This window comes from Passer domesticus, chromosome 10 (assembly GCF_036417665.1).
Source record: "Passer domesticus isolate bPasDom1 chromosome 10, bPasDom1.hap1, whole genome shotgun sequence".
Classification (NCBI taxonomy): domain Eukaryota; kingdom Metazoa; phylum Chordata; class Aves; order Passeriformes; family Passeridae; genus Passer; species Passer domesticus.
The window spans coordinates 35,932,959-35,955,697 of record NC_087483.1 but is presented as its reverse complement, the minus strand read 5'-3'; the positions used below and the strand labels follow the sequence as shown (position 1 = coordinate 35,955,697).

The 22,739-nt window shown below is 39.8% G+C and overlaps 1 protein-coding gene and 1 long non-coding RNA gene across 2 annotated transcripts in view; both read left to right on the top strand.

Moving 5' to 3' along the window:
- Positions 1-22,739, top strand: part of DPP10 (dipeptidyl peptidase like 10) — a 430,530-nt gene that overhangs the window by 12,652 nt on the left and 395,139 nt on the right. The gene's annotated exons all lie outside the window — the stretch shown is intronic.
- LOC135309189 (uncharacterized) overlaps positions 12,272-22,739 on the top strand; it is a 55,979-nt gene continuing 45,511 nt past the window's right edge. The window contains exons 1-2 of the long non-coding RNA XR_010369489.1: positions 12,272-12,916; positions 16,639-16,743. This is a non-coding gene — a long non-coding RNA (uncharacterized LOC135309189). The remainder of the gene's footprint in view (positions 12,917-16,638; positions 16,744-22,739) is intronic.

Below are 22,739 nucleotides of genomic sequence, written 5' to 3'. Positions count from 1 at the left end.
TTTTCCTTCTCATTATCTTTGATAATTTTAGTTTCCAAGAAAATATCCATGGAATTGATCCTTCTCTACCCCTAAGGCTGAAGATGCCAAATATATGGTTTTATGCCAAAAGTATTTGTGGAAGCATCAAAGTTCCTGTCTGCCAGGCAGTGGCCAGATGCCATCAGCAGCAGAGGCAGCTGGGAGTTTTCAAGCTGGAGCCAAGGTGTTGTAAAAGTGTCCAAGGACCCTTAGAGCAGCCCTGCAACACTTAAAGGGCAACACTTTCTCATCTTAGGAGAAAGAGGGGATCAGACTTTTTAGCTGGGCCTGTTGGGGTAAGGAAAGGGGTAATAAAATTTAAAGAGGGTAGCCTTAAACTAGATGTAAGGATGTGTTTTACAATGACAGTGGTGAGGCACTGGGCCAGGTTGTTCCAAGTGGTGGTAGAAGATCCATCCCTGGAAACATTGGATGGGGCCCTGAACAGCCTGGTCTGGTTGAACATGTCCCTGCTCACTGCAGGGTGGTTGGAGTAGATAAACTTTAAAGGTCCCTAACAACTTAAATTATTCCATGATTCTATAAAAAAAGGAGAAACTTAAAAGTGGTATGAAGCACAACAGAGTTGTCAATAATATCCCCTCCCATCTAACAGGAGGCAGCCTGGAAGAGCTGGAAGAAATTGTGTTTTGTGCATACATTGCTCTGTGGTAATGTTTTCTCTTTATATTGTTTTTTTCATCCTACTGCCTCTGGACAACTCTCATGTAGATGAAAAGGTAGGGGTAATGAGTTGAGCTGATGAATCTTTCAAAAGAAAAGGGGAAAAAAAGTGATAAAATATTATAACTGTTTTTTTGTAAAGGGTCTTACTTGAAAATACTTAATATCTGATTCTTAGTGTTTTCTCAAAATGACACAAAAAAGATGATAAAAAATTTCTAAGATAATGAAGATAGTGAGAGGTAATACTAAAATGACACTGATAACCCTTCTGCATTCAGTATTATTTTATGTGACTACTTTATTCATTATGATTTATGGAGAGTACCCCTGGCTACAAAAGCTAGATAATAGATGGGTTTTATCTTTTTAATAACAGATCTAATCCCACAGTCATTATTTAATCAAAATTTCTTCTTTTCAGACATTTTCTCGCATGTGTTTTTCTCAGTCAGGTCTGTGATACTTAGGTGACAATTGACATTTTCAAAAAACACATCAAAAAATGGTCATGTTCTTACCTCATGCCAACATGATGAACAATTAAGCACTATTAATTCCCTTCTATGATGGACACCGAGACAAAGAAAACTTAAATATCATGCACACAGCTGCTGACGGCTTGGTGTTAGAAGTGCTGAGACCTTGAGGGTTCCCATCTCTTTTCAATACCCAGCTGAAATACAATATTCAAGAGGAAAAGTACCAGTCTTGTTCCTTTTTAAGACAAAGTGTAAGAAGTTCTGTTGATTTTTAAAAGGACAGAGTTATTGGGTAGGTGACTCTTGATTTCTCCATAGGTCATCTGCAGGCTGTTGGACAAGGTGCAGAATAAAGGTGCTGTTGTATTTAGGTTTTTTTTATTGTTTTTTTTTTTTTTTCAGCCTGGAGGTATTTGTATTCACCTTTCCTAAAGAAATAGAAGGATCTAAAATATAGAGGAAGCATATGCCATAAATAGAGAATGTTACTATAAAGAATATTTCATTACCTTTGCATTGTCAGAGTAATGAACTGATGTAATTGTGATCTTCATTGCTGTGTGAAGAACAGAGTAGGGACACAGAAAAGCTAATGAAGATCTTCCCTGTCCAGCCACATCTGATTGATTTTCTTGTCGTTTAGTGAGAAATGCCACAGAGCTGGGAAATCTGCCTGGCTCTGCTGAAGGAGTTTGACTTATGTTTCTTAATAATGTAGCTTTATATTTAGTGGTGAGTTACAAAGATTTTTGCCCTTCTTTCCTGAAGGCAAGATATGATCCAAGTTGGCTGATGAGATGAAAGCTGGTGGTGCTGAGTGTCATCAACATGCATCAAATGATCTTATGAGGAAACTTGATTGCACAACTTTTTTGAGGCAGACTCCAGGGCTTCTTGGATCCATCATTTCTACGTAGAGCACTGAACGTGCTGGAGGAATACACACCATGCATAATGCATGCTGTAGCAGTGTGCTGAGGAAATGTGGATGGAATCAAAGAGTAAAACCAGAGTAATTGCTGAAATCTGCTGCTGATCCGGAGCGTAATTGATAAATAACTACCAATAACCAGAGCAATAATAGTTTTGCTATGCACATGTTCAGAAGCAGTTTGTGCTTTCAAGGGAAGTTAAAGCATGGCTGGGTTTTTCTCAGGTTTCAGTAGCAGGGCTGCAGTGCAGATGCTCTTTTCATGGTGCAGCAGCCTCACAGGGCCATGCTGGGAATGGGAACACTCTGCACAGAGACATCTTTGTACCCTGGTGGACTCAGTTAATCAGATCTGAGTGGGAATGTACAGAGAGTTCCACTCTCCCACCTGACGTCTCTCTCAGCTGCTGGAATGGGATCACACCTGACCATGGGCTTGTACCCTCTGTTATTGGATTTCAAAACTATTTTGAAATCATATGATTGTGCTGATAGTGACTAAAAGGAGAGCAAGCTTACATGGCCTCACTGACATGGCTGGAAGATGCTTTGAATGTTCAAGCACATTAAATACTCACAAAGTACCAGCTCACTTTGTGATTTAGTGATGATAGGAACTCTCACTGATCTTCTTCTCCTTAATCTCATTTCAGTAGGTGGCTCTTGGACAGGTAAGATTAGTAGTCTGTCAATAATTATGTGAATTTAATGCCAGCTTCTAAATTTTATTTAATTGCTGTGAGATTCTCTTTAGGTTTCTGGTCCAATAACATTTTAGTAATTAGTGACCTAACAGACATGCAATACTGCAACAGTCATTTGGATTAAAGTTTTGTTGGTTCAAAGAGATCAGGCACTCTTTCTGTAAGAGTGTGGCTGTGAAAATGGAGGACCAGCACAAGGCAGCACAGGCAAGGGAAGAGAAGATTTTGGTTCTGGAGATGTTGGTGGGGCAGTGAGGTCTGTCAGTCACAGGGACAGGCTGGTGTCTGAGGAGAAGGGGTAATTGCCGTGAACCATCAGGACCTCCAGCCCCTTAAAGGGCAGCTGATGAGTTTACCTGCCCTCTGGCTGAGGTCTGCCTGGGAGATCTAGGGTGGAAGGGACCTGAGACAGGTCTTTTGAGAGCATTGCAGGGGTCAATTATCACTTGCACCTGCAGCTGAAACGATAGAAGCAGTGCTTGTGCGAGCAGGGAGTGACAGAGCTGGGTCCTTCCATGCACTCCTGCCTTCTGAGGACAGTTCTTACACAGCTGGAAAAGGACACCTTGAAGTCTGGCACAGCCATGGGGCAGAGCTGAAGGTGTAGCCCCAAGCTCTGGGTAGGAATGGACACCCTTGAGCAAGCTGGTGTCTCTGACCATTGCAGGGGACTTGGAGTGAAATGTCCATAGGGGCCCTTCCAACCTGAACCACTCTGGGATGCCATGACTCAGATGTCATGTCGTGTTGCTAAACTGGAAATTTGTAGAAGCTTTTTTAAAACAAATGCTTATATTAAATCTCCCCATATCTGTGAGAATTAGACGTTGCTAGTTTCAATGAGCTGTTTTGTTTCAAATAAATTCCTTAGGGAATAGAATGAAGATTTTCTCATTTTTGTATCAATGCTTCAGTTAAATATTTATGAATAGAAGCTTCTCTGTTTACTTTGAAGCCAGCCTCTTTCTCAGATATGTATTAGTATCCAAATCCATCACTATAACATCCTGGATCCTTTAATTAGGTTTGCCAGTTCATGAGTAAACTAAAGTTGCTTCATCAGATGTTTCTTTGAGACAGAAAAGATGTTTCCTTGAGGTTTTGAGTTATTTGCATTTTCTGCAATGCAAATTCTAGGCATAGCTTTTCAGAAGGCTAAATGATCTTGAAAAATAGAGGTCATATCAAAGTGATGTAGAGCTGTCTTGCTTCTGTTGGCTTTATGTTGTTTCTAAGTAAAAAATATTTAGAAATGAAAACTTCCTTTGGCTCACGTGTTCATATGGTAGCAATTGCTATGAGACTTCCCTCCTATGTGGCAACAGATCCTCCCTCCCTCCTCTTTCTTTCTCCTTCAACATTTTTTACCCAGATATTACAAGATAAGATTCCCAATATAAAATACAATATAAAAATACTTAATTGATATGCCTCTCTACATTTTCTAGCAGGAGCTGTAACATTTTATGGCAAGACCATCTTCTCTGTGGATGGAAAGCTTTTCAGAAGCAGGGTTGTTGCCTGTGGTATGAAACAGCATAGCTAATGCTTGAGCCAGCCAGAGAGTCAGCGTGTGGTCTGGCTGCCTGCTCCTGACAGGGCATGTGCCAAAAAACCATAAAAAATTAAAACAAGTATGCAGGTTTTTACACCGTATGTGAGTAAGTACTGTTCCTCTGGGTTCTACCATATGTGTTGTTCCAAGGAATATTTGAATGAAAAAAATGCTGTTTGGGCTCATCTGAAGGCCCTGAAGGTCCAAAAAATAAGCAGCATTTCTCAACTTGTCTAGATTAAAAATATTTACATCAAATATGTAAAACTTTTACATAGACTTCAATGAAAATTATTTTTAGAGCACTTGTATATTTTGCACTTTAGTTTTAGAAGTGGAAGTTTAACTTTTTCCCCCTAAATTGGAAATGGAACTTTGAGTAGAAGAACTCATGCTTTGCACAACCATATCCTTCTGCAAGCTTTTTGAGTTGAACTGAGGTCAAATTTCCCATGAGATAAATATTCAGATTGTGGAGTAAAGTTGATGATCAGTAATGGCTGATTGTGGTAACCAAGTGAAGACTTTAAAAATTGTACTATTTCAGAACAGTTCCAGATCACATTTAAGAATTATTTAAGCAATTCTTGGTAAAAAACTCCAACTAACAAATGTAGAATATTTTGGCAAAGAATATACAGCCTTGTAAATGGAAATTAAATGCAACAGAATTGGACTTGAATCTAAAAGACTTTATATGATTCAGCTGAAAGGTTTGATACTGTCTTCTAGCCTGTAAGGAGATACAAGCTCAGGATAGACTGACAATCATTTAATCAGTGATCCCATGTGTGCTTCTCACTGCTAAATTGCAAAAATATAAAGTTTACAGACCACTCATACCTTAAATTCTTATTAGAATAGATTAGAATCTATGCTCAAAAGAAACTGTTCTTTCCCATGTGATTTTCTCTTCATACTTATGTTTACATTATATTTTATCCTTTTTCCAGGTCAACAGATAAGCAAAATTTTTTGGGGTCACATTATTCAGCATTTTATTTTGTAAAAATTAAGCTTATTGTTCTAAAAGAAATATCAAAGCTGGTTCTGTAAGTAAGACTTCACAGCCTGCCCTCCCTGCTTCCAACTTAAATCAGTGGAGGATGTTAAGACATTTTAAGAGTGAACAAATAAATATTAATTCTCTTTCCATCCCATAGTTTGTTACAGTTTGTAGGATTAAACAGGTGAGCAGTAGAAGGCTTGTGGGCCTTCCAAAAGAGGAGCAGAGGGGTTCCAGGCAAAAACCCCTTTAGAGACTGGAAAATGTCAAGTACCTTTTAAAAAAACCTCAACCTAATTAAAGTTTATTTGACCGAAAATGGTGATAAAACACCTAGTGCACAGTGTGTGAGGCTGCTGGTTTTGACATTAAAGATATACCACAAATTTAAAATACCATAAAAATTGTAGTGCTTTGTAAACTGTGAACAGAATGACATTTTCCTTCCTCTTCCCGCGACTGTCAGAGTCTGACTTCTAAAACTCCTGTTACTGCCTTAGAGTCTATGCAAACACAGCCACCTCATGGGATCCATTCTGAGGATATCTCTTGGATATGAAAATGATGTTTTCTTTAGAATCAGTCCCATGGAAGCCCTGAAGGTATTTTTGGTTAGTTTTCATCAGAAACAGGAGACTTAAAAAGCAAGGAACAACACTTAGAATCCATCTTCTGAAAGTGACATAATTTCCAGCTTCCAATGAGGAATTAGCCTCAGGATTGGATGAAATTGGTTTAATTTTTCCCCCCTCAGATGGCTACTCAAGGTTTATGTCAGGAGGAGTTGCTGGTGCTCCAGCTGTATCAGCTTCAGCCAACTCACCACATCTCACTGCCACCCATCCAGTGCAGCCACGTCTTGCCTCTGTTGGGTGCCAGTTCAAGAGACTTGGTCTAATTCTTGGTGTGCAGCAAATTAATTAGTTAATTGAGACATACATAAAGTCCAAGAAAATTTTTAAAAATCATCAATCTGAACGTGGATCTGGAGTTTGCTCTTCTGTGATAAGACAATTGACATTTCCAGTTCTGAAAAAGAGGAAACTTTGGTAACCATCAATGCCACTCACTTGGAGTCACCAATTGTGGCTGTGTTTGAGGGTCCCAGGATGAGGGAAGAGGTGAATCTGACTCCATATTTCTTAGAAGGCTGATTTATTATAATATGATATTATATTATATTAAAAGGTGCTATACTAAAAGAAAAGAAGAAAGGATTTCATCACAAGGCTAGGAAATGAATGAATAATAAAAACTCGTGACAGAGTCCGACACAGCTGGCTGTGATTCGTCCTTAAGTAAAAACAACTCACCTGAAACCAATCAAAGATGCACCTGTAGGTAAACAACCTCCAGACCACATTCCACAGCCATCAGATAGTTATTGTTTACATTTCTTTTCTGAGGCTTCTCAGCTTCTCAGGAGAAAATCCTAGCAAAATGATTTTTCAGAAAGTATGACAGTGACAGGGAACCTCATCCACTGCCAAGTAATATATCAGGTGAAATGCACATGGTTGAAATATTCTAGAGTATTTCAGAAATAGCAAAAATTTCCAAAGGCAACAGAATTTGTGTAGAAGCCACTATGGCTGCAATGGACATGTTTTGGGCAGTCTTGTATCACTACTGAGGAGCTATCCAGGAAAGTAAAGTTGAAGCCAAATTTCTTAAGATGATTAAAAATAACATATGCATAATCTTTAATAAGCTTCTAATTAGAGAGGTGCCTGTGTTTAAAGCATCAACAGAAACTGCAAAACTGTGCTCTGGAATATCTGCTTATGCCTGAGGTGGCATAGAAGGGCTGAGCCACAGGCAGATGGAAATGGTGGGCACAAAAATCCCTCCAGCGTTTGCATATATGCAAATAATGCATTGGCTTTCCCTGAGGAATGTGTGGGGAAATTAGCATCCAGGTCACCAAACTCCATGTTTTTGTCCCAGGCTAATCTGCTGGGGGAAGAGAGGTGGCTGTCACCAGTGCCACCCCCCAGCTGCTCTGTGGATGCTTGTCATTAGTGATTACAACTTCCATGTCTTTAATTACTGAGCTGCTTTAATTCAATCTGATACAATATGAAGTTAAGGCTCTGTGGATTCTCATTTGTGCTTTTTTGGAAACAGGGTTTCATAACAGAGCCTGAAACTCAGCCCACTCTGAACTTTCTAGAAGTTGACTGTCAGTGAGTTTGGGACCAGTTTTGACCAAGACAGTTTATGGCTTTCTGGTAAACCACATGAAAATTTGAGGATTTGGAAGCATTCCCTCATACTCATTATTCCATGTCTGAAAGGAGCCTCAGGATATTAAATTTTCAGGTTACTGGGGTTTTTTTTTTGTTTGTTTTTTTTTTTTTTTTTTTTTTTTGAGTCCAAGTCATAAGTGCTTTTGTCTACAAGGGCCTTCCAAAATAGACATTATCTACATCCTAAACAGCAAAATAAAAAAAAGGGCATACGGAGAGGAAAGTGATTTATGAAGCTTGTAAGTAAGCACTAATTTATTTGCAGATTTGTAATACATCTAAACGAAAAGATTTTCCTAAATGCATTTGAATGGCATTACCGTGTAGGCCAAGTAATGCAAAACAACAATCTGATTATCTTCCTTTTGTCTTGTGGCATTCAGGGTTTGATCCAACGCAAAAATGGGAGCCAGCACTGAGCTAAGTGAGTAATGTAACTCATCCTCTTGTTTAAAAATGTTTATCTGCAGTCAAAGCTGCAACTGCCTGTAAATAGCTTAGAGAAATGCCCTTGGTGAAAGCCTTAAAGCATCTGCTTAATTTTGAATATGGATTTGCTTTGAAATGCAAAGAGCATATCATAGCATAAAAGTAATTTTACAACAATATAATTAAAAATGCCCATATAGTCTTTTTTTTGGCTGTGATCAACAATGATATTGTAGTCAGATCCCTATTGCTCTTGCCAGGCAAAATGGAGAAACGGTGATGGATGGAATTACTGAAAAATGTCAAGAAATGGATGCACAAATTACTGAGGGTATTTTTAGTGCTTTCCTTTGGGGGTATTGCTTCAGGAGGAAAATCTGGGCTTCACAGGTACTTGAAAGAGAAATCAAAACCATGCTTGGAGGGAAGGACTGCTTACAGCTACAGAGGGGGTTTATTAGGAAAAAAGGGTTTTCTCAGAACTTTTGCTACCCTTTGAGAGCTTGCAGGGAGGAACATTCTGTTCCACCCAGAGACTTGAGGGCCATTCCCTGCCATGTGGGTGATGTCCCTATGTTCTCCTCGAATGGGTCTGTCTCCCTGGGCTCTCAGTTTGCCCCAGTGAAGCCATTTCCTCACCTTCTGGGTGCTCCCAAAGCTGAAGCCCAAAGAGACGTAAAACAGACAATAAAGCATGTGAGCAATCCTTAAATAATTGTGTGCCACCAGAGACTTGTTTCAGGATAACTAACTAGGATTACCAACACATGAGATTTTTACTCTCTGCATTTGTAAGTACCTTATAGGAATTAGCACAGTGTCTTCTGAAACCTGAATGTATGAACACTGGCTGGCACTGCAGCTTTTGTTCCTGTCAGCAGCAGCAAAAGCAGGAGAGCATGAAAGATGTGGTCTCTGAGCATTTTGAGGTGAGACAGAGTGGGAGAAGAGGTGCCAAACCTCAGGTGTAGATAAACTATTTCTACAGTAGTCAGCTGACAGGCTGGCACTACAATGTCTTATAAATCATCCTGCCTATGAGTTAGCTACTGGTTTCAGCTGCTTCTGGTGAAAGCAAAAAGTGCAAAGCACATTCAAAGCAAATAAGCTTTCACCCTGCAATGGACAAACAATACAGTACAATTTAGTTTCCTATTTTTAACGTTACTTTGCTCTGATGTTAAGCCAGAATCTGCTGGAAAAGGAAACATAAATCTCTACACTCTAACATATAGTCAAATAGGATTTTTGAATATGTAAATTGTAAACCCAGGTGGAGCTGGAAGCTCATTAGCTCAGTAAAAGGTTGTTTTCAAGAAATGTTTAATAGACTCTAACCACTAATCTTATCACCAGGTTACACTTGGTACATCTATCAGTGAAATTTAGGGAGGCTGAATAGGAGAATGTGTCTTGGGTTGACAGGAGCAGAACTGCATTGAGAAAAGAGAAGGTGCAGTTTATAAACAACTGCTGCTTACAAGGCAGAGGGAAGAAAATTTCAGTATGGTCAATTAAAATCATTTGAAACCTTTTGAGGAAAGCTGTCAGGTCTTCCCAGCAGGCTTGCCAGTCTCCCTGTGTTGCAAGGTCTTTTCCATACAGCCATTTCTGTTCCTTGCTGGGACAAATCAGCACTGTTCGTGCTGGGAGGATGATTTGTTGCCTTTTTGATCTCTGCCAACTATTTTTATATCCTGAGCAGGGATGAGTAAAACCACCCAACTTAAATTTTCTTCATTCTTCATTATTTTATCTGTTTTCACTTTTTCAAAACCATCACATTATTCTGCAGTGTCATAAATGTGATGTGTGGAGGGTCATCCAGTCCCATCTCCTGTAGGCAGCAGGCTTTGAAATGTGTTTAATTACTGTTGTGTAACATCACCACATGAGTTGGGTCAGGCTGCAGCACAGGGGGTGTGTAAATGCTCAGTTTGGTGTGCACAGAGCCTGGCCCTGTTCCTCTGACCTTACACCAGTCAGCTGAAATTTTAATCTGCTTTAACCCACAGGCTTCACCCCCCAGCATCCACCCTCACCTCTTGTGTGGGGTAGGACAGGATGTGCTGGTGAGACACAGAAGCAAAGGAGTTTGCTACAAGAGCAGGCTGTTAACCCAGAGATAAAAATAGTGTCTGTACTGTATGTCACCTAAAGTGAAACTGTTGAACATCCCTGGACCAAGATGTTTAATTTTATCTCAGTTGTACAGCAGTCTGTGCCCTCCAAGAGACGTTAAGGCACCGTGAAAGCTTTAATTTTGATGCCACCAGCCAGACTTCTCTCCTAAAGGCTGGGTTCTTGAGCTGTGCTATTAAAAAAAAAAAAAAAGAGAGAGGAAGAAAGTAAAATAGGTTTAAAACACTTTTTTTAGGACTGCTGTCCTGTGAAACTTTAAGGGATTATAAACCATATCTGTAGCTACTGAAATCTTTAGTCATGAGTATTTTTTACAGAAAATGTCAGGAAAAAAATCACAGAATGTGGTAACTGTAACTTGCTTTTATCGCCTGATCCTGAGCATTCATGCAAGTGTTAAAAAATGAGTATTTTAAAAGAAAACTTGGCAGCAGAATATCCAGCATTTTCAGGAGAAAATGTGTATTTCTTTTGATGTGGATCATGTGTTAGCAGGGAGGGATAACCAGAAAGCACCACAGCCACTCAATATCATATCATACATAATTCTATTATAAATAATTCTCAGCAGATATGACTAATTTAACACACTTTGGCAGTACCCGTTGGTGCTGTGGGATATGCTTGCAGCTGAAATTCAGGTCTTTAATGTTTATTATGTTACTGTCACTTTTGGTATCATTGAATCTTGCCTGGTTGTTTCAAAAGTTCTCCATTCTTTTTTATTCCCAAATACTATTCCTGTTAGACACAGTTTATTGAAAACTCACACAATATTGCTTGCTAAATGGTAAAGCATGTGTACTTTTGCTAGAAACCATGGCAGTAATTGTGTCTAGTTGTTTAGATCCCTTGCCTAGCAGAGGTGTGATCACAGTAGGGATATAAAAGTCTACTATCTTTGTGTTAGAACAGCATTCAAAAGTCATTTGGGCAAAACACTTAGCAGAGAGCACAACCCATTGTACAGGTGAGCACTCCATAAAAGCACTCTCTATATGTAAGCTGAGACACTAAAGAAACACTCGAGAAAAGCTTGAATTATTTATTTCCGCATGTTACCCGTTAAAAGCACTTTAAGATCACTCCAAAACACTCCTGTCTGCACACAGCAATCTCAGCAACAGGAGGAGATGAAAGACACACTGCTTGGGAGAGGCTTTGCAGAGTGGAAGTGAAGATAACTGCAGCTTAAATGGCCCAGCACTGTCTATCTCCAGTTCTCTAGACACTGTGATAGGACTGAGACGTTTATTTCAATTTTGCAAACAATTTTGCCTTCAAATCTCCAGGCCATGATCAGCACATGACACTGTCCTGCTTTGATGCACACAGAAAATGTGTTTGTGCCTGGAATGGGGCTGAGCTGTGCAGTTACCCCAAAATTTGCCTCATGGCTGGATGAGCTCAAGTGGCTGTGAAAGGGTTTGGATCCTCTCCCATTTTATTCCAAGAGAGAGAGGACAGGCAGCATCAGAGGCCCTGAGAGAACAGGAGTTCTTTCACTGCCTGACAGAGCCATGGCAGCCCCTCGTTCCCTTGTTCAGCTCAGCCTCTGTACACAGTGACTGAAAAAATTTCTCTGAAAAATATGGAAAACTCCTGCAGTTTTACTCCCCTCTAGCTGTCTGCTGGGGCCGAGCAATGTTCCCTCTGGAAGTGGCAGTGAAGTTTGGAAGGTTATCGTAGAAGGCGACCCCAATGTTGTGAGTAGTGTGCTCTGATTCCACAATACAGAAGGCTGAGCAATTGCTTTATTAAAACTATGCTGTATTACACTAATACTATATTAAAACTATACTAAAGAAAGGCCAATGACTGTCCTCAGACAGTCAGACACAGCTTTGGGTGATTGGCTAATCACTCAAAACAACTTTCACCTGTGTCCAATTAACAGATCACTTCAGGTAAACAATTTCCATAACACATTCCACATATGCAAAACAACAGGAGCAGTAAATAGAGGTAAGAATTGTTTTCTCTTCTCTCTGTTTTTCTAACTGCCTTCCCAGGAAAGATCCTTGGGAAGCTGTGCCTGCTGCTCTCTGTGAAGGAGCTGTGACCACAGAAGGTGATGAGACACGACGGAAGGGCAGTCCCAAAGAGTCACTCCTGCAGTTCCTTGTGTTGGTGCCAAGATTTGTGGCAGAATTTACTGGCACCAGTGCAGAGTCCCTTACCTTGCTCTGGTGGCACCACTGTGGAAGGGTGTGCTCACACCTGTCACCAATCGCTCTTCACAGTTTCTTCATTTCCTTGCATCAGCTTTGTGCTAACATTTATTTTCTTCCTTAAAAGGATTAGATCAGATAATAGATTCCTACCATATTTTTAGATTTCTTCTGTAATTTTAAATCAAAAAGAAATTAACAGGATGAAATTTTCGGAGAATCAGTAGGGTGTAAATGTTTATTGCTAAAAAAAGTGTGAAATTGTACAATTCTAGTTTCTGACGATGCATTAACTCTCTGGGTTGGTTTTGTTTTTTTTTTTTTTTTTTTTTTAACTGGCCTTTTAATAGCACAGAGAGAGTGTTGTCAAAACAATTATTTGTCTGGAGCTCCAAAAATCACAGATGTGATTTACACTCTATTGAAAATCAGTGGGATACATTTAAAGTACTGTTGTGCTTTTTAAAATCCCACAAAGGATGAGGCTTCCAGGGGTGCCCAGATACAAATTGAGCTGCTTTGGACTATAACATCATTTTGAGGTGAGTATCTTGTTTGCTCTGTGGGGAAGGAAATGCACAGATCTGTCTTTGAGAATCTGCACTGCCTGAGCCTGCTGGTCACTCTTACATCTGTCTGCTGCTCAAAAGGAGTCTCTGGCTGTTCTGCCTGTTATGTCAGAGCATGGTTTTATGACAGGTGATATGGCAAAGTTTTCAGGACAGAACACTGCAAAACTTGGATGGTTTTGTATGGCAAGAGAAAAACCATTTCAGAAATATCACTGAAAGCTGGTAACCTAATTTGACATGCTTTTAACTGAATGTCCCATTAAAATCTATGGCATTTGGTGCTGCTGAAAATCAGATAAAATATTTTGTAACAAGACTTTGTAATTGGAAAATACTCATTTTTCCAAATGGGAAAGGTTTCTCTTCTGTGTGTTGCTTTGCTCATGAAATATGAGGAAAAGCTTTGAAACTGTGGGAATATTTTATTTAAACAATTTTGTAAAAAAACCCCACACTTAGTGTTCTCTTGTGATTTAGTTTGGTAAGATATTTCTAAAAATAAAATAAATTCAAATGAAACACTTACAAAATATTGAAAAGAAATGCTTGCCTATTAAACGAGTGTGATTCAGCACATGGATAATACCTGAAAGCATTGGAGTTTTTCAACATTCTTAAGCAGAAACATAAAGCCTCATCACAAAACAAGAACAGAATCTGGATTTCCTGGAAATCCTGTTGAGATAAAGAGAGCAACTCACCTCCTCCCACCCAAGAACTCAGTAAAAGTCTCTGCTATCGCTAAGTCAACAGTGCACTGTAAGTTTTTAGACATGACCTTGCAGAGATTTCTTTTCCCCAGGTTCTCCAGTGACCCCTGCTCATAGGTTAAATGAGCTGTTCTGTAATGGAAATATCCAGAAGACAAGCCTCACATATTTCTTGCACTTTACTGAAAAGAATCTGTCTTTATCTTCTGATAAAAAAAGCAGCTGAAATTATTGCATGCAGGATGGTTCATAGACCATAAAAGATAAATTGTGGAGAAAATACTGTCCTTTAGGTGAACAAATTTTCATCTAAATGGAAAGCTGCACAAGTAGGAAATGAAGTAAAATAAAATACGGTTTGATCTAATTAGAACTTTGTTTTCCAGATTTGTCAGACATCTTGTTTGCCAAGTTTAGCATTATACTGCAAAAAATGTAAATATTCATTATTATTTTAAAATTATGGTAATTAGTCCAATAACTTCACATTTTTCTAACAAGTTAATGCATTTTCCTTGTCTGCTCACGTAGAACTTCATAATATATTTTGATACCTAGATTGGTATCAAAAATCAGAAATGTTTTTGTGTATGACTATCATCTTCCCTGCCTATGGGTGATTAAATTTTAACTTCTCATGAAATGGGATTAACAGTCAGCAAGCAGTAGGAAAAAAGCTAACAAAATGACTAAAAAGTGCTAAAGTTCATCTTCTCTTCTTGCTCTAAATTGGGGTCTCTGAACTCAGTGAAGACTTTCTGGTTTAACCAGATGAAAATTAGACTCACTGAATTTCCTGAGTTTTGCCTTGGATTCCGTCTGTTTCACTAGTTTTTAAATATGGAAAATCTGTGTGGTTTATGGCTACCTGGCCCTTGGGCAGCAGATCAGAGCAGGTGAATGTTTCCTGGAGAAACACCTTCAAGTTTCAGGCTACATGGCTCCTGTTCTCTGTGCCACAGAGTGTGAACACTATGTTAATGTTTGGGGAAAAATAACAGAAATTACGTGGGAATTTTTTTTTCATTACAAATTCCAACATTTTCTAAAAAAAAAAAAAAAAAAAAAAAAAAAAAAAAAAAAAAAAAAAAAGCAGCTCCACTCTGGCTGACAGCTTCAGGAAGGCACAAACAATGGAATTAATATGGTCAATATTTTTTGAGAGGAGCAGCAGGCTCTGCTTGAGTCTCAGCAGGGCAGAAATTGCTTAAGTGGGCTTCTCTGCAGGCAGTGGTGGCCCTTTTGTGAAACTCTGTAAATCTTTAATGGCAGCTGTTGCTCTTTTGCTGGCCAGCTCTTTTCCATGTGTTTGGGTGTGCCTCTTGGTTCTGTGAGGGGATTTACATGTGTTGGTTTAGGAAATAATGCTTTGAAGGATAGAGGTTTCCTCTGCTGGCTGGAGCATCTTTCTACCCATGCAGGACAACATTTGGTGTTTTATAGATGTGTCTGTGGTTCAATGCTCTGGAAAAGGAAGGAGCATGGAAGAGCATTTAACAGTCTTACCACCTGCTCACCCACCTTTGAACACACATCAAAAAGCATTTCAAGGGGGAAAGAACAACTACTTTATTTTTGTGGAATAAGTTTCTAAGACAACTTAGTCATCTGGTAACTGTGGCAACAAGGGAATGTGTTTGCTTTCATGTAGGTTGGAAAAAAAGGAAATAGTTTCTTCTAATGAAAATGTGGGTGTTTTTTCTTCTTTTCTGTTGACAAAATTAAGGGAATTGTGCAAACAGAGCTGCTAAACATGTTTTCATTCATTATACTACATTGTAACTAGCACCTTCATGCAATGTTTTCTTAACAAGTAATAGTTCTGGAATAACTTAGTGTAAATATAAGTTGATTTAAAAAAACATGTATTGTGTTATTGAAATCTCAAGAGGGACTTTTTACAAGGGCATGAAGTGATAGGACAAGGAGGAATGACTTCAAACTGAAAGAGAATAGGTTTAAATTGGATACAAGGAACAGATTCTTCATTGTGATAGAGGTGAGGCCCTGGCACAGGCTCTGTGTGCCAGGGGGATTGGATGGGGTTTGGAGCAACCTGGGATAGTGGAAGATGTCTCCTCCCATGGCAGAGATTAGAACTGGATCATGTTTAGGATTCCCTCCAATCCAAAGCATTCTTAAATTCTATTATTTATTTTAAATTAATTAGGAACTCTTCCAATTTTTAAGCCATTTCCACCTGGTAATTTAGAGGGATGCCCTGGTTAATTTGCTTCAGATTATTCTAAAAGTTGAAAAAAGAACATTATCTTTTATGCAGTATTGTGAATAAGTATTGCAGATTAAGGTCAAAACAATGCCTGAGACTGCCACACCAAACAGAATAATTTTCATTGCAGGGCCCAGGCTATTATTTAAGCAGTTAAAAAGGATCTGATGCCCATAAATTATAGTTCAAAGTCATGCACAATCAAATAATAAAAAGTATATCCATGGCTGAAAATTCAGTGGTCTGGCTGTAAGAGTTGTCTCATTGTTAATTCTTTAGTTAAACCTTTGATCTGTGATTTTTGGCAGAAAAAAAAATTACTTTAGGTTTAGTCAATTTACTTTAGGTTTGGACTATGTCTTTATAAATTAATTTGTCAAATGACAGGGTAACAAGTGATTTAAAGTACTTTTGATCTGCAAAGAATACGTGTGTACTTTCCCCATGACAGCATGCTCTTTGGACATCAATAAAGATAAGTTATTTTCTAACTCCACACCGTTTGTACCCAGGTGTTAGCTTAATTAGCTGATGTTACCATGTGCATAATTAGGCATGTTCTCCTCCTGTACCTAATCAGGGAGTGCCCATTGCTCCCTGCCTGGTTCCCCATGATCAGTTTAATTTGCTGGTGAGGATCATGTGGCAGACCAGGTTTACAGCCTTGTTCTGAGGGTGCTTTGATATTGTCTGTTCACCCAGGGCAGTTTCTCCTGGTGGGCAGCTTTGCTAACCTGGTGCAAAATCCTCAGGTTCTGTCATCACTGCCCCTGAACCAGAAAATTCCTGGGAAGTCTCTGGATACGTCCTGCTGCCTGGGCTAGACCTGCTGGGGCGAGCACAAGTGATCTTCTAAGGTACAGAACAAAGGTTCCTGACTAGTTTTCATGTTTTGTTATTGTGCTTTATCAAAACAAATGTTCCAAATTAGTTCTCATGTTTTGTTATTCTGTTTTATCAAAACTGGTAGTTGTGAAGGTGCTTGATTCGTACCACTGCGTGTTAGACCAGATTCAGATTTTTTGACTTTCAGTAACTTTCCCAAAGTTATTCTACATTTCTTTTTCATTTCCTCAAGCAAAATAATCTACAAAATGCAGTGTAGGCAGTTCAGAGTTTCTTGTAAGATTTCTTCTCTTGCTGCTTAGAAAAAACTTTTTTTGTGTGGACCTTCTTGAGGTTAGAATTATTGTAGTGCAGAGTGAGCACGACAGAGATTGTTATTATGACATTCAGGGCTTGTTTGGGTGAAATTCCTTGTCTTTTGATACTGCACTAGAAGTGGGACAAAATAACCAATTTAAATGCAACTATGCAAATAATTTTTAGCTTAAATGTGCTTAGAATTCTGTGAACGCAGATTGTGGAGGCTGGGTGTCATTTTAAAAATGCAGTGACAGAGGAATATGATTTCTGGTAGCTAAGCCAAATTTCTGTCACTAATATTGATATGTTTAAGACGCAGTAGGAAAAATCCAGTTCTTTGTGGTATCTTATAGAGGCCTATGATAAGGAAGATAACAAGGATAGCTTATTATATATAAAGTTGATGCTTCCAGCTTGGAAAAAAAAATCTCATAAAACCAAGTAAGATTATCTGTCTGCTGAAGAGATAAGGTATCTGGTTTTTGGTTGTGGGTCATATAAAAAGATAACAGAACTGAACATTACATTTACTGAAAACTTTAACTTTTGCTTTAGTTCTGAAGGTGAAAGCTTCCATTTCAATATTCTTTTCAAGAGTTTGTGTGCTGTAACCTATAATAAAATGTTAATTTTACACTAAAATATAGAATAGTTCAGGGAAGGACAGGACCATTTGTCAGGCACAGGTGTTTGCTGTTTTAACTCCTGGTGTAGCTTCACACCTAACTCTGCAAATCCAGACAAATCCACATACTGCTAAATTTATCTGCTGCTCTCTATATCTGAAACTTAGAAATCAAATTTTTTTGTAACTGGTACTTGCTAGGAGCCAGCAAAGGACAAAGCTTTTCTGTAGTGCTCTAGTTTAGCTGCAGTTTGAAACTATTTCAGTGTAGTTTCATAGGAAGGTTCAGGCTCAATGACCATATGTGTGTTTATCTTACACAGAATTTAGTTGATTGTAAAGAATTAGCTCAGTGAGAGTATGTAAAAAATGGTTGAATATAAATACATAAAATATTGCTTACTTTCAGATAAATTAACAAATTCCAGAGAAAAGTTGGGCAGTTTAAATAAGAGAATTCAGTATTTTCAGGGAAGAAAATATTGTTTTGATTTGTTAATAAAAAGCATGTTAAATTCCTGTCTGGGCTTAGTGCACCATTGCTGGAAGACCTAACCAAAGTCAGTGTAAATAATACTGAAGCACCAATAACATTATAGGTGCATGGTGAACCACATCAGCAAGCTGAGAAGCCACTGGAAATGGCTGCAGCTGAAAAACCCTAAATCAGTGAGCCATGGAAACCTCACACAGTTCACATGGGTGAAAACCCCAAACCCCAAGTGTGGAAGCTCACATGGTTGAAAACCCCAAATGCTTGTGAAACAGGGGAGGTTCAGGAGCCATCAGTTGTGGTGGAGCCACGGCTGCTGTTATGGGGACACAGCAAGTGGGAACATCAGGGCTGTGCTGCAGCTTCCCTGGCTGGTTTTGGGATCAGTGGTGCTTAATGCTTTTTGGAAATACCTTGGCACAGATATGAGTGTGCTGGTGTGATTTGCAGAAGATGCAGAGGTAAAAGGGGCTGTCAGTAAGGTGTGGGATGTCCTACAGGAAGGATTGTGTCCCCTTGATTAGGGTAACAGGAAGGAAGTTCAGTGGTACAGAGGGAAGGGGGTTCTCCAGGGGGTTAATAGCAGGAATGCCAGGAACTGGCTGGAAGCTGGTTTCCCTATGGGATACAGGCTTTTAGTGTACAGCAGGTGCAGTCAAGCCTTTTTATTCTAACAGTTGTCATCCTTTAAGGTTGTGAAGCAGATTTTTGCTACAAGAGTTAATACATACTGTGTTTTAATAATTTCTCTCATGACCAGCATTAGTTGTGTCTTGCCTGATCCGTATGTGCAGGAACAAAAACTTAAGAGGGTGAAGAAGCAAGGAACCCTCCTTGTAGTTACCTGTGAGACAGGAAGGGTAGAGGAAGAGAGCAAAAGCAAGGAAAGAAAATTCAGTGTTCACGTGCCCAGTCTCAACTGGCAGCTTATCAGCTCATTTGAATATTAGCTGAATATATGTTTTTTTCCCTGTTGAGATCAGAGGGTTCCTGTAAGAGCTCGAGGAAAACTTTAATGCTCCCACCCCCAGACACTGGATGTTCACAAAGACCAGGGCAGCACTCTTGGGTTCTGCATGGACCCAGTGCTTCAGGAAGTGTCTGCTGGCTGCTCTGTGGGAATATACAGGGGAATACCCACGCAGGACCTAGAGCTGCTCCCTCTGCTGCAGGGCTGGTTTCCACACTTCCCCCTCACTGTTGGGCAGTGTTTTGCCATTTTGCAAATCCCTTTTCCCTGAGGGGTCTCAGCTGTGGGGCTGCTGCAGAACTGACCTTTCCCCACAGCCCCACACTGGGGAAGGTGGCACACATCTCAGGAATTTGGGGAACCCTTGGTACTCAGGTATGTGTCTCAGACTGATAGGAGACACTCAGGGAACACTGTTCCCTCCTCAGCTTTGGGGCACGAACTGCCTGGGGAGTAAGGCACCCCAGATTGCTCGGGACAGCTCATCCTCTGCCTGGGGGCTGTGGACTGGGGAAAACACAAATGCAAGTTCAGCTTGCACTGGGTGAAAAAGCTAACAGAATAGGTATGTAACTGAAGTGTTACTGATGGGGCAGGTATTTGGAAGCCACAGTAGTGCTACTCTGGCTGCCAGGTGGGCTGGTCTGGTGGCCATTCCAGCTGGTAACATCTGGACTTTTTATCAGGGCAGGATGAGGGGTTGTGGTTTTAAACTGAAAGAAAGCAGATTTAAATTTGGTACAAAGAAGAAATTCTTCCTTGTGAGGGTGGAGAGGTGCCCAGAGAAGCTGTGGCTGCCCCATCCCTGGAAGTGTCCAAGGCTAGGTTGGACAGGCCTTGGAGCAACCTATGGTAGTGGAAGGTGTCCCTGTCCACAGCAGCAGGGGTTGGAACAAGATGATCTCTAAGGTTCCTTACAATCTGAACCATTCTACTCTATAATAAATGGGTCAGGAAAAAAAATGGAGTGCTTCAGACTTGTTTAATATATTCATTAATGGCCTTGACATAAATATTACGAGTGTACTTAGAGAATTTGCTGAAAATGCAAAACCGAGAAGCTCTAGAGGAATAAACCTGCTGGCCCAGGAAGGCTTGTTCAGTTTGGGATGACCTGAAATTAATTTTTCATCTTTTTTGGTCATTGAACTGAAACAGTGTTTTTCACACTGTTCTAGCAATAATAGCATTTATTTACGATGTGCTTTCCTGCCTTTGATGTAGTGCTGCTGGCAGAAGCAGAGAGGAAAGATGAACATAAATGTTCCTCTATTTCTGGAAGAAAGCAAAAGACTGAAAGAAACCAAATGGGAAGAAAGTATGTTCAAGCTAGTAAACACTATGGGGAGAAAAATGTTATATATTTTGCTAGAGCATTTCCCTGTAGATTTATCACAGTGGAGAATTTTCTTCTGGAGCAATAGCCAGGCTTCACCCAGTGCAAGCTGAACTTTGTATCAAGGTCTTTAAGCACACGTATGGCTGCTAGTGTAATAATTTTAAATATCCAGTGGAAGTGTTGAAATTTCTCAACTCTAAAACTGTGTGGGTGCACTTTCTCCCCAGCAGTGACCTGTGCCTACCTGACCCCACCATCAAGCATACTTGATGGCCCTGGGTTTGGGGTTCAGCAGCCCCCTGAGCTACTCCAAGCAGGATGTATTCTTCTGGACAGTTCTGGGATCAGCAGAAGTGGCCAATGATGCCATGATAAGCACCACTTAGGGAGCACCCAAAAATACTATTATAGTCTTGAAGGAATTTCCACTTTCAAAAAAAAAAATGAAGCTTACCAAGAGAAGGATTAATTCAGTGTTGTGCAACACCTGAGCTTTAAGTGTGGGAGCAGTTCTGATGGGCTTTCAAGGTCATTTTTCTTTATTGAGCATTTATAGCAGCTGTGTAACAATTACTGTGTAATGGATACCTGCCTTCTATGGAGTATGCAGAATTGATTTTTTTGTGAATTACTGATTGGATTGATTTTATACTTAAGACAGTACTGGAAAATTTAAGTGCATAAGTTAGTTTGATCTCAGATACTTTGATTAACCATGGCAACCTAAAGCTTTAAGCATATTTGTCATGACAATTACAGTTATAAGTTTGTTACAGTTTTGTTTGTTGCCTTTTTGGACTCTGAGAGGTTGATGTGGGTGGGTGCTGGCTCTGATGGTTATTAGTATTAGTGGGATGGAGAGCTTGTTATTAGATTGGAAAAGAATTATAAAACTGTTAAAGCAAAAGCCAAAAAGTTGAATCTGTAGAAAATGTGAGGAGGTATTCACAACAGATTGGTCACAGTGTGAAGGGTCTTGAAGTACCTATATTTTCTTTGTTTCCATGAAAAGCGACAGGAGGGGACATTTCAGAGTGGATGTTTTCACTTGATAATTTCACAGGAAGGAGCTGACAGCCATATGTTCTGAAGAAGTTGCTAAATAATTCCTATTACCCTCTGGTTTCTCTCTGGCTGGGGCTGCACAATGTTCTTCTGTGTTGTGCTCCTGATAGCTCCCTCACATCCAGTCACCTTTCTGCCCTGTCTGTCCTTCCTCCATGGCATTTATACACCACTGCTGCAGGACCCACACACCTCACACTCTCCATTGCTTTTTCCTATTCCCCATGAATTAGGTAAACATAGGACTAAGGCACTTGAAAACTAAAGGCTCTAAATTGAAAGATATTTATGCACTTCACACATTTAGGTGTCTAATGTGGTTTTCTAAAGCATCCAACTACATTAAGCATCCAGCTCCTGCTGACTGTGATGGAAGTACTTAACTCCTCTGGATGTTGTGGTAAATTGCAGCTGGCTGCCAATCTGTCTCTCTTCATATTTATTTAGATAAATTTTGGAAAACACTTGTCTAGATCACTTGCTCCCTGCTACACAGGGAGACCCCCAACTGATAACCTATTACGTTTTTTTCTTCAGCTTTTCTGTTTCATAGCAGTTGGTTATTCTACTTAGAAGTTAATTTGAAATACTTTCTCCTAAAATATTATAAACATGGTGCTTGAGCTATCAGGTCTCTTAGCAATTCAGCAATAGTACCATACTTGGTTTGAATCATGTTTAGATTATCTCTCTCCTAAACCACCTATTTTCTTAAAGGGCATTTATCAAAGCAGTTTTGGAAGTTGTTTTAGCTAAATGCAGAGAGCACTGTTTCAGTTAGAAGAAAGCAGATTTTGTACCCACACTTACCCTTCTCCATAGAAGATGTGCATCATATTTCTGTTATTTAAATCATAATGGGATTTGATAAAGTGGTAAAATGTAATGACTGCATTTTACAGTCCTGAATTAGTTCACTTTAGTCTGGGATGCTGCATCATTGTATCTTTATTACAAAGTTCTGAAAGTGCAGAGAGCCACAGGTGTGGCATTTGAAAGCTCTGTCAGGCTCCTGGCCGGGTTCCCTGTGAGCTGTGTGCTCCAGCAGTTACTCCATGTGCACTTCAGGCTTCTCCTGCTGCCTCCAGGCAGAGTGAGAAGCACACCCTGTCCCTGGGCACATCTGTTCTGGGGTAGAATTTTGGAGGAAGAGCTCAGACCCCACTGGAGCAGCCCAGCCCAATGTGTGGGTTCAATCCCCAAAGCCCACGGCTG